This window comes from Suricata suricatta, chromosome 9 (assembly GCF_006229205.1).
Source record: "Suricata suricatta isolate VVHF042 chromosome 9, meerkat_22Aug2017_6uvM2_HiC, whole genome shotgun sequence".
NCBI classification, from domain to species: domain Eukaryota; kingdom Metazoa; phylum Chordata; class Mammalia; order Carnivora; family Herpestidae; genus Suricata; species Suricata suricatta.
The window spans coordinates 125,442,203-125,450,986 of NC_043708.1; the positions used below are offsets into that span (position 1 = coordinate 125,442,203).

Here is an 8,784-nt window from a genome sequence, read left to right on the forward strand (position 1 = left end):
AGAGCCTCTTTCCAAAAGTAAAGCCAGGACTCCGCTTTAGTTAAAAGGTGTACCCTCCCCACCTCCGTGACCCCATCTTCTGTTTGTAAGGCCGCAGAGACCATGCAAAAAACCAAGGCCAGAAATAAATGTAAAAGGCCTTTATTGGGAGCGCTCTTGGCAAGGTTCACTGGTCTGGACAGAGCCGGGCCAGTGAAGTCGCCCCCAGGGTGGGGTGGAGTGTTTTTATGAGGTTGGCTGGGGGCAGGGGAGTATGGAGTATTGGTGTGTCCATATTGGGTAGTTTTTTGCATGAATTCCTTGTTCAGCATGAGGACATGTCCTTTGTTCATGGCGGGAAGGCTCCGTGAATGGTCTCCTGGGGAAGTTTCCCGGTGGGGCCATATTGAGGCAGGGAGGTGGCTCTTGTTGCCCCGGCGTCTGAAGGTCACGCCCTCTGAGGCCAAACACCGTTGGTTTCTGGAAAATTCGGTAAAAGAAAGTAAACATGACTCAGAGGAGATTAGGTGTGACTTGAGGAGAAATTCACCGAGTATCAGAGCAATCAGAAAGCCAGAGACTCACCCAAAAATATGATGAAAAGAAATACCATGGAAAACGTGCAAGCTTTCTATATACAAAAAAGAAAAGAAAAATTATACTTACCAGACAAGTGAAGAAACCAATCTATTAAAAAAAAAAAAGTTGGCAAAAGGCACCATGGACAAGTCTCCATTGCTGCTTAATGCAATAGAAAGATGACAAAAAAATGTTCAATCAAACTAGAGCTCAAATTTTAAATAATAAAAAAAGATAATAAAAAATAACCTATGAACCAAAAGTCACCAAAGACTAAAATCACACCATTGGTGAATTAATAAATTTAAGAAATAACTGTGCATCACAGACAATGCTGATGATGAGCATAATGGAAAATATAAGGAAACAATGAAAGCAGAAGGTACAAAGAAAGAAGATAATTATGGAAGATGGGAAAAATATTGTCTAGCATAGATTGATCATGGTCCCCAACATAGGAAAACAAAAACAATAAAATGGAACATACAAATTATATAAAGTCATAAGCCAAGGATAATAAATGGGAAGATGCATTCTCTCTTTTTAAAAATTTCATCTAGCTGTTTCAATACAGATCATTCATGTTCTGGTTCCCCATGGACACCATCGCTCTTAAAGTTACCCAGTTTACTTTGTCAATTCTTGTCACGCACCAGCCCTTGGGCCACCAAAGTATGACTCCTGACATAAAATAAGATTCTGTGAACCTATCTGAATGGTACAAAATAATTAGCTTGGAGACAGAGCCTGATTAAATATTGAACTTGAAGGATAAAGAAAGATATATTCAAACACCCAGGCAAAGAAAGCAAATCACTTACAAAAGGGAAAAAAAAGAAAGATCAGAATGGCTTCATACATTTTACACACATATATCCCCCAACATGTGTATACATGTATGTGAATTTATATACATATATTATCTATGTACACATACATGTGTTTATATGCATATATACTCGATGCCAGCTGATAATGGAGCAATTTCTACAAAGTCTTGAAGGAGAGGGGTGCCTGGGTGAATCAGTCGGTTAAGGGTCTGACTCTTGGTTTTGACTCAGGTCATGATCTCACAGTTCATGAGTTTGAGCCCCACATCAGGCTCTGTGCTGATGGTGCAGAGCCTGCTTGGGATTCTCTCTCTCTCCCTCTTTCTCTGCCTCTCCCCTACCCACTCTCTCTGTCTCTTAAATGAACAACAAAAAGCCTTGAACAAGGGAAAGTTTGGCTCCCATATTTTACACCCAAGAACGAATTTGGCTTTCAACTAAGTAATGTAAATATAATTGTCTTTTAAAAGTAAACGTATCAGTCACGTGAACTAGCTACAGAAATAGCACACCATTAACACTTCTTTAAAAAGTTACTTGACAACGAAAACCAAGAAACAAATGAAAAAGCACTGATTATTGTGATTAAAGGACCAAAGCCATTCTCACACCCAGAGATAGTGGAACAGTGCCTAAACTGTGACGGAAGGAAAATTAACCTTTTTTTTTTAATGTTTTATTTATTTTTGATACAGAGAGAGACAGAGCATGAGAGGTGGAGGGGCAGAGAGAGAAGGAGACACAGAACTAGAAGCAGGCTCCAGGCTCTGAGCTGGCTGTCAGCACAGAGTCTGACGCAGGGCTCGAACCCACAAATGTGAGATCTGACCTGAGCCGAAGCCGGAGGCTCAACCGACTGAGCCACCCAGGGGCCCTGGAAAATTAACCTTTAAAAAAGTATATCAGGCTGAATTGCTCCATGAGTATAAGGACATGTGCAGTTATGTACAGGCTCAAGGAAGCAGCCCCAATGAGATTTCAATAACACCAAACCGAACCTACATAGTGATAAAACCCAGCCAAGCACAACATGAAACTGACGATCCTAAGCGAACTTGAACCCATTCCTAGATAGAATTAAGATTAAATAACTGTGAATAGCATGGCTACAGTACAAAATCTAAATGGTATGCATCCTGAAAATAGAGGGACAATTCTATAACTAGTAAAAAGTTGCAGTAAAAGTTACAGTACATTTTTTTTCCTTTTCTTCAAAGCAGGGGGTCAATTGCCTTCATCTAAAATTGAAACATGCTTTCAAAAGATATCTTCAAATCTCTTTATGATTTCTTTATTTCTCTCCTTAGAGATTTCATATAGAAAATAATGAAAAAATGGAATACATATAGACATACAAAGTTCAGCAATTTCTCAAGTTTCTTCTTTTTTAGGTTGTATTTATCATTTATTTTGACAAGGAGAGAGAGGAGGGGAAGGGGACAGAGGGGAAGAAAGAGAATCCCAAGCTGGTTCTCCACTGTCGAAACAGAGACTGATGGGGGCGGCTGGGTGGCTCAGTCTGTTAAGCCTCCGGCTTCAGCTCAGGTCAGATCTCACGGTTCGTGGGTTCGAGCCCCGCGTCGGGCTCTGTGCTGACAGCTAGCTCAGAGCCTGGATCCTGTTTCTGATTCTGTATCTCCCTCTCTCTGGCCCTCCCCTGCTCACACTGTCTCTCAAAAATAAATAAAAAGCATTTAAAATTAAAAAAAAAAAAAAACAGAGACTGATGCAAGGCTCAATTTCACAAACCATGAGAGCATGACCTGAACCAAAATCAGGAGTCAGACGCTTAACTGACTGAACCACCCAAACGCCCCTCTAGTTTCTTCTTCTTCTGTAAAATATTTTACCACAATGTTGTACAAATAGTGTGAACTCATTTTTATAAAATGATTTCTCTCTTTGCGCGGTTGTATTTGAGCATTGACACATAAATATATATGAAATAATATTCATCAAATTACAGCAATTTCTAAAACAGGCTTTGGAGTAATTTTCTTTATTTTTTTTCACTTTTTTGTTACTTTGAAATATTACTTAAATCATTAAAATGAGCTTGAGTTGCATTTTGAAAAAAAGCAATGAAAAAACTTACAAAATAAGAATCAAGGCAAAAGTTTGGGGTTTTTGCATTATGCCTTTTTGCTATTGTTAGAGTTGTTTTTTTTTAACTTGAATTTCAGATACAACATATTCAAATATCCAAATCTTCAAGTTCTTTTTATACAGCTTCAAAGTAATAATATTAGGTAGAGAAAACTTCTAGGCAGCAACCACTATTTTCTCAGACATGATCACACACCAAAAAGGACAGGTTTTAGCTGTCAAAACACTGCAGTGAGTTTCTCATGTGTTTGGTTCTTCCTTGTCTTAAAACACCCTCACCTCTTTGTAGTCTGCTGTCATGATCCCAGCTGGTAACCTCCATCTTCTCAACCAGCTCCCCACTTCTCCGTGACTTCCACACCTAGTGATTCCCTACCATGACCCCTTCTGGGCCAAATGTCTTGCAACAGTTACCCTCATCAGCTAAGCCCTGATTTTGGTTCCAAGCATTGGTTCATCCTAAATGCTTTTGCTTTAACCGCCAAGTATAAAATGTACTGATGCTACCCGCAAGGCGATCCTACAGTCCTGGGCAAGTTAACGCATTAGCAGCAAGTACCAGGTGAACACTTGCTCCTCAGACACATGCTTAGACTTTAGTAGTCATTGAAAATGTATGTATTCTAGGGGTGCCTTGGTGGCTCAGGCAGTCGGGCCTCCAAATTCTGCTTGGGTCGTGATCTTACGGTTCGTGAGTTCCAGCCGCGTGTCGGTCTCTGTGCTGACAGTTTAGAGCCTGGAGGCTGCTTTGGATTCTTTGTTTCTGTTCCTCTCTGCCATTTCCCCATTCACACATTGTCTATCTCCCTTTTTTAAAAATAAATAAACACAAAAGTTTAATTAAAAAAAGAGAAAATGTATGTATTCTAAGCAGAATTGCTTCATGTACTTAGAAAACTCACACACACACACACACACACACACACACACACACACAATGGGGAGCCATTATGGTATTAGAGAGAAACATTTATTTGACTTTTAATTTTCCAAGTGAGTTTCCTAGGACAATAACCTGATGCTTAAATGTTTGAAATGATAAAACCAAACTGGGAGAGGTATGCCACGTAGTAGAATATCAGATTTACTGATACCGGGATTGATTTTGGGCTTTGTCACTGACCTGGAATTTCGGGCAAATCTTCTTCATGTTTCTGAGTCTCAGTTTTCCCATCTGTAAAATGAGGAGTATCACACCTGTGAGATATATCACTAGGGTTCCTGGTATCTGATTCTTCTTTCCTTCCAGAACTTATGGGGCCTGTGCTTCTTTCTTTCTTTGCTTTTCTTTTTTTAATGTTTTTATTTATTTTTGAGAGAGAGACAGACAGAGCATGAGTGGGGGAAAGGCAGAGAAAGTGGGAGACACAGAATCTGAAGCAGGCTTCAGGCTCTGTGCTGACAGCAGAGAACCCGATGTGGGGCTCGAACTTACAAACTGGGTGAAATTGGGTGCTCAACGGACTGAGCCACCCAAGCGCCCCATCTTTCTTTGTTTTCATAGTGAGATGGGCCATGTGATCGATCTGGTTCATTGGCACATGTCACTTTTGTGCTGAGGCCAAGACATTCCCTACCCACAACCTTCTAAGTGTCTTTCTTTCATGTAAAGAATTGAAACCTTTATTAATGGAAGACACAAGATGGAAGAAGCCAGTATCTCAGATTTACCACACAGGTTTTTGCCTAATCTGCGGTGGACTACATTTAAGTGATAAATAAATTTCCTTTCTAAATCTGTGAGAGCTTGAAATTGTTTGTCACACAGTACAAGTATAGCCTGGCCTGATTAATAGATGGTGAGGGAATTATGTCAGATGTTGGAAGGTAAGGGTGATGAGGAAATCAACGTGAACTGATTATCCATGTTAGACAGTAGCAGAATACACAGTACATTGATGGATACCTGTAAAACAGACTCCTTGCCTAAGGATCTTATCGCTCCAGTGGAAGAGATGGGAAGGCACACCTTAGTTGTACATGTTAGTGGTAAATAGCTACATTTGGCAAGATTCTACAAGAAAGAGATGAGCTTAGAAAAGAATTGGCAAGTTTGCAAGCAAGAATAAGAATAGAGCGACCCTAAAAATGTAGGGATTTTTCAGTATTGAAAAGTCATTTGTATTTAGACACTGAACAGTAAGAGATAAAAGTTTTAAAAAGCTTGAGGGACAAAGGCAGATTAAAAAGAAAAAAAATTTTACATCATGTCAAAAGTTCTCAGTTGACTAAAATAACTCAGAGTAGAGATGAGATGGAGGATGTGGTTACAGAAGCCACATGTAACATGGACATGGCAGGTGATGGGATATAGCCACTAAGGGATTTTCTGATGGGATCAGTAGTCTCTATGTCTGGGCAATAAAGGGGCATGTGGTCAATACATAATTTAAAACCAATTTCAAAACCAACCCCAAATCAGCCTGCCTTTTTATCATCTCTGTGTTCCAGCTATTCTATGGAACACCAGGGATATAATTGTCATCTTCCTGAGACAAGCCATGCCTCCATTTTTATACCATTGGTGTGAGGGGAAGTGTAAGAATAAGAAAGCAGATCAATATGTCAAGTTAGAGAACTTTGTCTGTAATCAAATAGACAAGAGCTACTAAGCTTTTCAGTTGTGTTGGTTGAGAAGCTACAGGTCTGAGATAAAGGAGCCTATGATTGTTTGAAACTCAGTTGAAGCTATCTTATTGTATATACACGTATTTTAAATTATTATATTTTTTGGCTCTGTTTTCATTACAAAAACTTCCTCTTTGTTTCTAGTAATTCTTCCTACCTTAGAATCTACTTGAACTGGTAGTAGCAAAATAAAAATTTTAAATTAATGTCCATATGGCATATCTTTAACCCATTCCTTGCGTTTCAACTTTTCTATGTTCTTGTATTTAATATGTTTTTCTTGTAAGATGAATTTATGTGCCCTTTTGTTTTTATCTCTTTTGATTAGAGTTTGTAATCCATTTACATTTAATGTATCACTGTTATATTTGGAGTTATATCTATCAACATACTACTTATTTTCTATTTGACCTCATTATTTTCTTTTCTCTCTTTTTTGGGGGGTATTAATCACATTACTATTATTCTCTTATTTCACCTCTCTTACCTTATTAATTATACATTATTTTATTCCCCTCTAGTAGTTACCCAAATATTACCACATAAATTTTTGACTCATTTGAATCAAATAGAAATTATTTATACCATTATTATTTTATACCATAAAAAACTACAACTGGGAACCTACAAATAAACTGGTAGACTTATTGGGGATGGCACAGGAGCTTTGTCACATACAAGCTGTCCATTCCACTACAGCTAAAAAGTGATGAAAAAGAAGAAACAAGCATTTCCTTCTCCAAGACCTGCTGATTACATCCTGCTGTACTGACAGTAAAAACGACTTATGAATGACCCCTTCAGGCCACTGTTGTAGCTCAGTCCACAGAGGCCTCTGAGCACCACTCCCATGGTAGTGTGCTGCACTTGGCCCACAGGAGAACAGCCACCAGAAAAGTAAGTGGGACCTGTATTATCAGGAATTTTCTTAGGAAGTTCAGAAATAGAAGCCCATTATCTTCATGCATTAGTGTTTGTGTGACTGTGGTACTAAGCTTTCCATATGAAGGATTATTGTTACTGGAATGTATCAACTGCCAAATAAGTGGCAAGTAGAAATAACAAATTAAGGCAAAGGGTTTCAAACTGTATTTTTTAAATTGTATTCTGAATGTGAAATTATCTTTGAGAAAAACTGCATCAAAATGGATCAAATTTTCAGTGTTTCCTACTTTGGTGCACCTTAAGTAAAAAATCTGTTCAAAATATTTGAAACTTCACAAGCCAGTTTTAAACAGATACCAAAGATATTCTTTAAACATAAAGGGAGTTCAGTGCCTTACAATGTTTTCTCCTAATATGATCAGGCATATTAGCTATTTTCTTATTCAGTCAAAAATAATAATACTGGCTAGAAGAAAGACTTCTATCACCTGAACTACCGAACTTATCACCAATGAAAGCCCTAGGAAACTGTAAGACAGCATTTGTATGTACGACCAGTAAAATTAGCATAGGACTACCTTCCTACGATACAGCACAACTTTCTACGATACAGCAATATAACACCATGAAAGATCTTAGTGTTTATCTGTCTACAACTCTGCCAACTTTTGACATAAATGGCCATAGAATAAATATTTTAGGCTTTGTAGTCTCTGCCATGATCCCTAAACTCTACTGTTTTGGTACAAAAGCAAATGAATGAGCATGGCTATAAACCAATAAAACTTTCTTAACAAAAATGAACATTGGGGAGCTTATGGGATGTGCTTCCTTGTTTGCCAATCCCTGATCGAGTTCAGACTCCTCACTGAACATACAACAGAGTTGAGCCCCCAGACCATCACGACTTGTCCAAGACCACCCAATCACCAAGTTTCCCCGGTATCCATTCCTCATTAGAGGAATCTTTTCATGCTTGAACAATGAAATTAATTTCAAGAAAAGCTCTCTCATCGTTAATTTCTTCACTGAAAAACAAAGATAATAATACTAACAGAACATAATTTGCCTCTCATACAATATTTGGCCCAGTGGAAATTCTCAATGAATGTGTAGCAAGTGCTCTTCTCAGAGAAGACTGATGTGGTGTTTATGGAGGGACAAACCAGACGCATGTGATTCATATCATAATCAAAAGATTGAATGTATACCTGTGAATGTGATTGTTCGTGGAAACCTGACAGCGGTACTTGGACCCCCAGTGCCTTCATGAAAAGGGCAGAGAGATTCTGGAACAGTATTTTTGTTTTGTTGACAGCTACTCACTAACTGCCTTACCTTTACATATTTTCACCAGAAAATGTCAAACTGAAATTATATGAGAATAAAAAGAATAAAAATTCAAGGGGCCATTGCACTGACAAATGTAAAAATTCAAAGTTTCCTGGACAAGTTCATTGACAAACCCAATGGCTCCCGATGGAAGCCACTTGTAGGACATCTTTATCCATGATGCCCAAGGTTTCTGGAACTCCACTGTGTGCCAAGGACCATGATAGGAACTTCCTGCCCATGAGCTCACTTAATGCTCACAGCACAGCCGGAGGTCTTCATTCAGGCTTCCAGGCCTTAAACCCTCAACCAGGTTGCAGCAGGGAAGAAAATGACAAGATCTTCATTCTTGGGCATTACCTTCTTACACAACATATATAATTCTGTGGACTGGTAAGTACTATTAAGAAAAATAAAGTCAGGTATGGAGACAGAGAATGATAGG

At 38.6% G+C, this 8,784-nt stretch overlaps 1 long non-coding RNA gene across 2 annotated transcripts; it reads right to left on the reverse strand.

Moving 5' to 3' along the window:
- Positions 1 to 125: 125 nt before the first annotated feature.
- On the reverse strand, positions 126 to 4,648 carry LOC115302600. Of its 2 annotated transcripts, none has more exons than XR_003913552.1 (2): positions 4,618 to 4,648; positions 126 to 459 (listed from the first exon to the last, which is right to left on the reverse strand). It is a non-coding gene; the product is annotated as an uncharacterized LOC115302600 (long non-coding RNA). The 2 variants fall into 2 exon arrangements; XR_003913551.1 differs by lacking the exon at positions 4,618 to 4,648 and adding an exon at positions 565 to 611.
- Between the last annotated feature and the right edge of the window lie 4,136 nt (positions 4,649 to 8,784).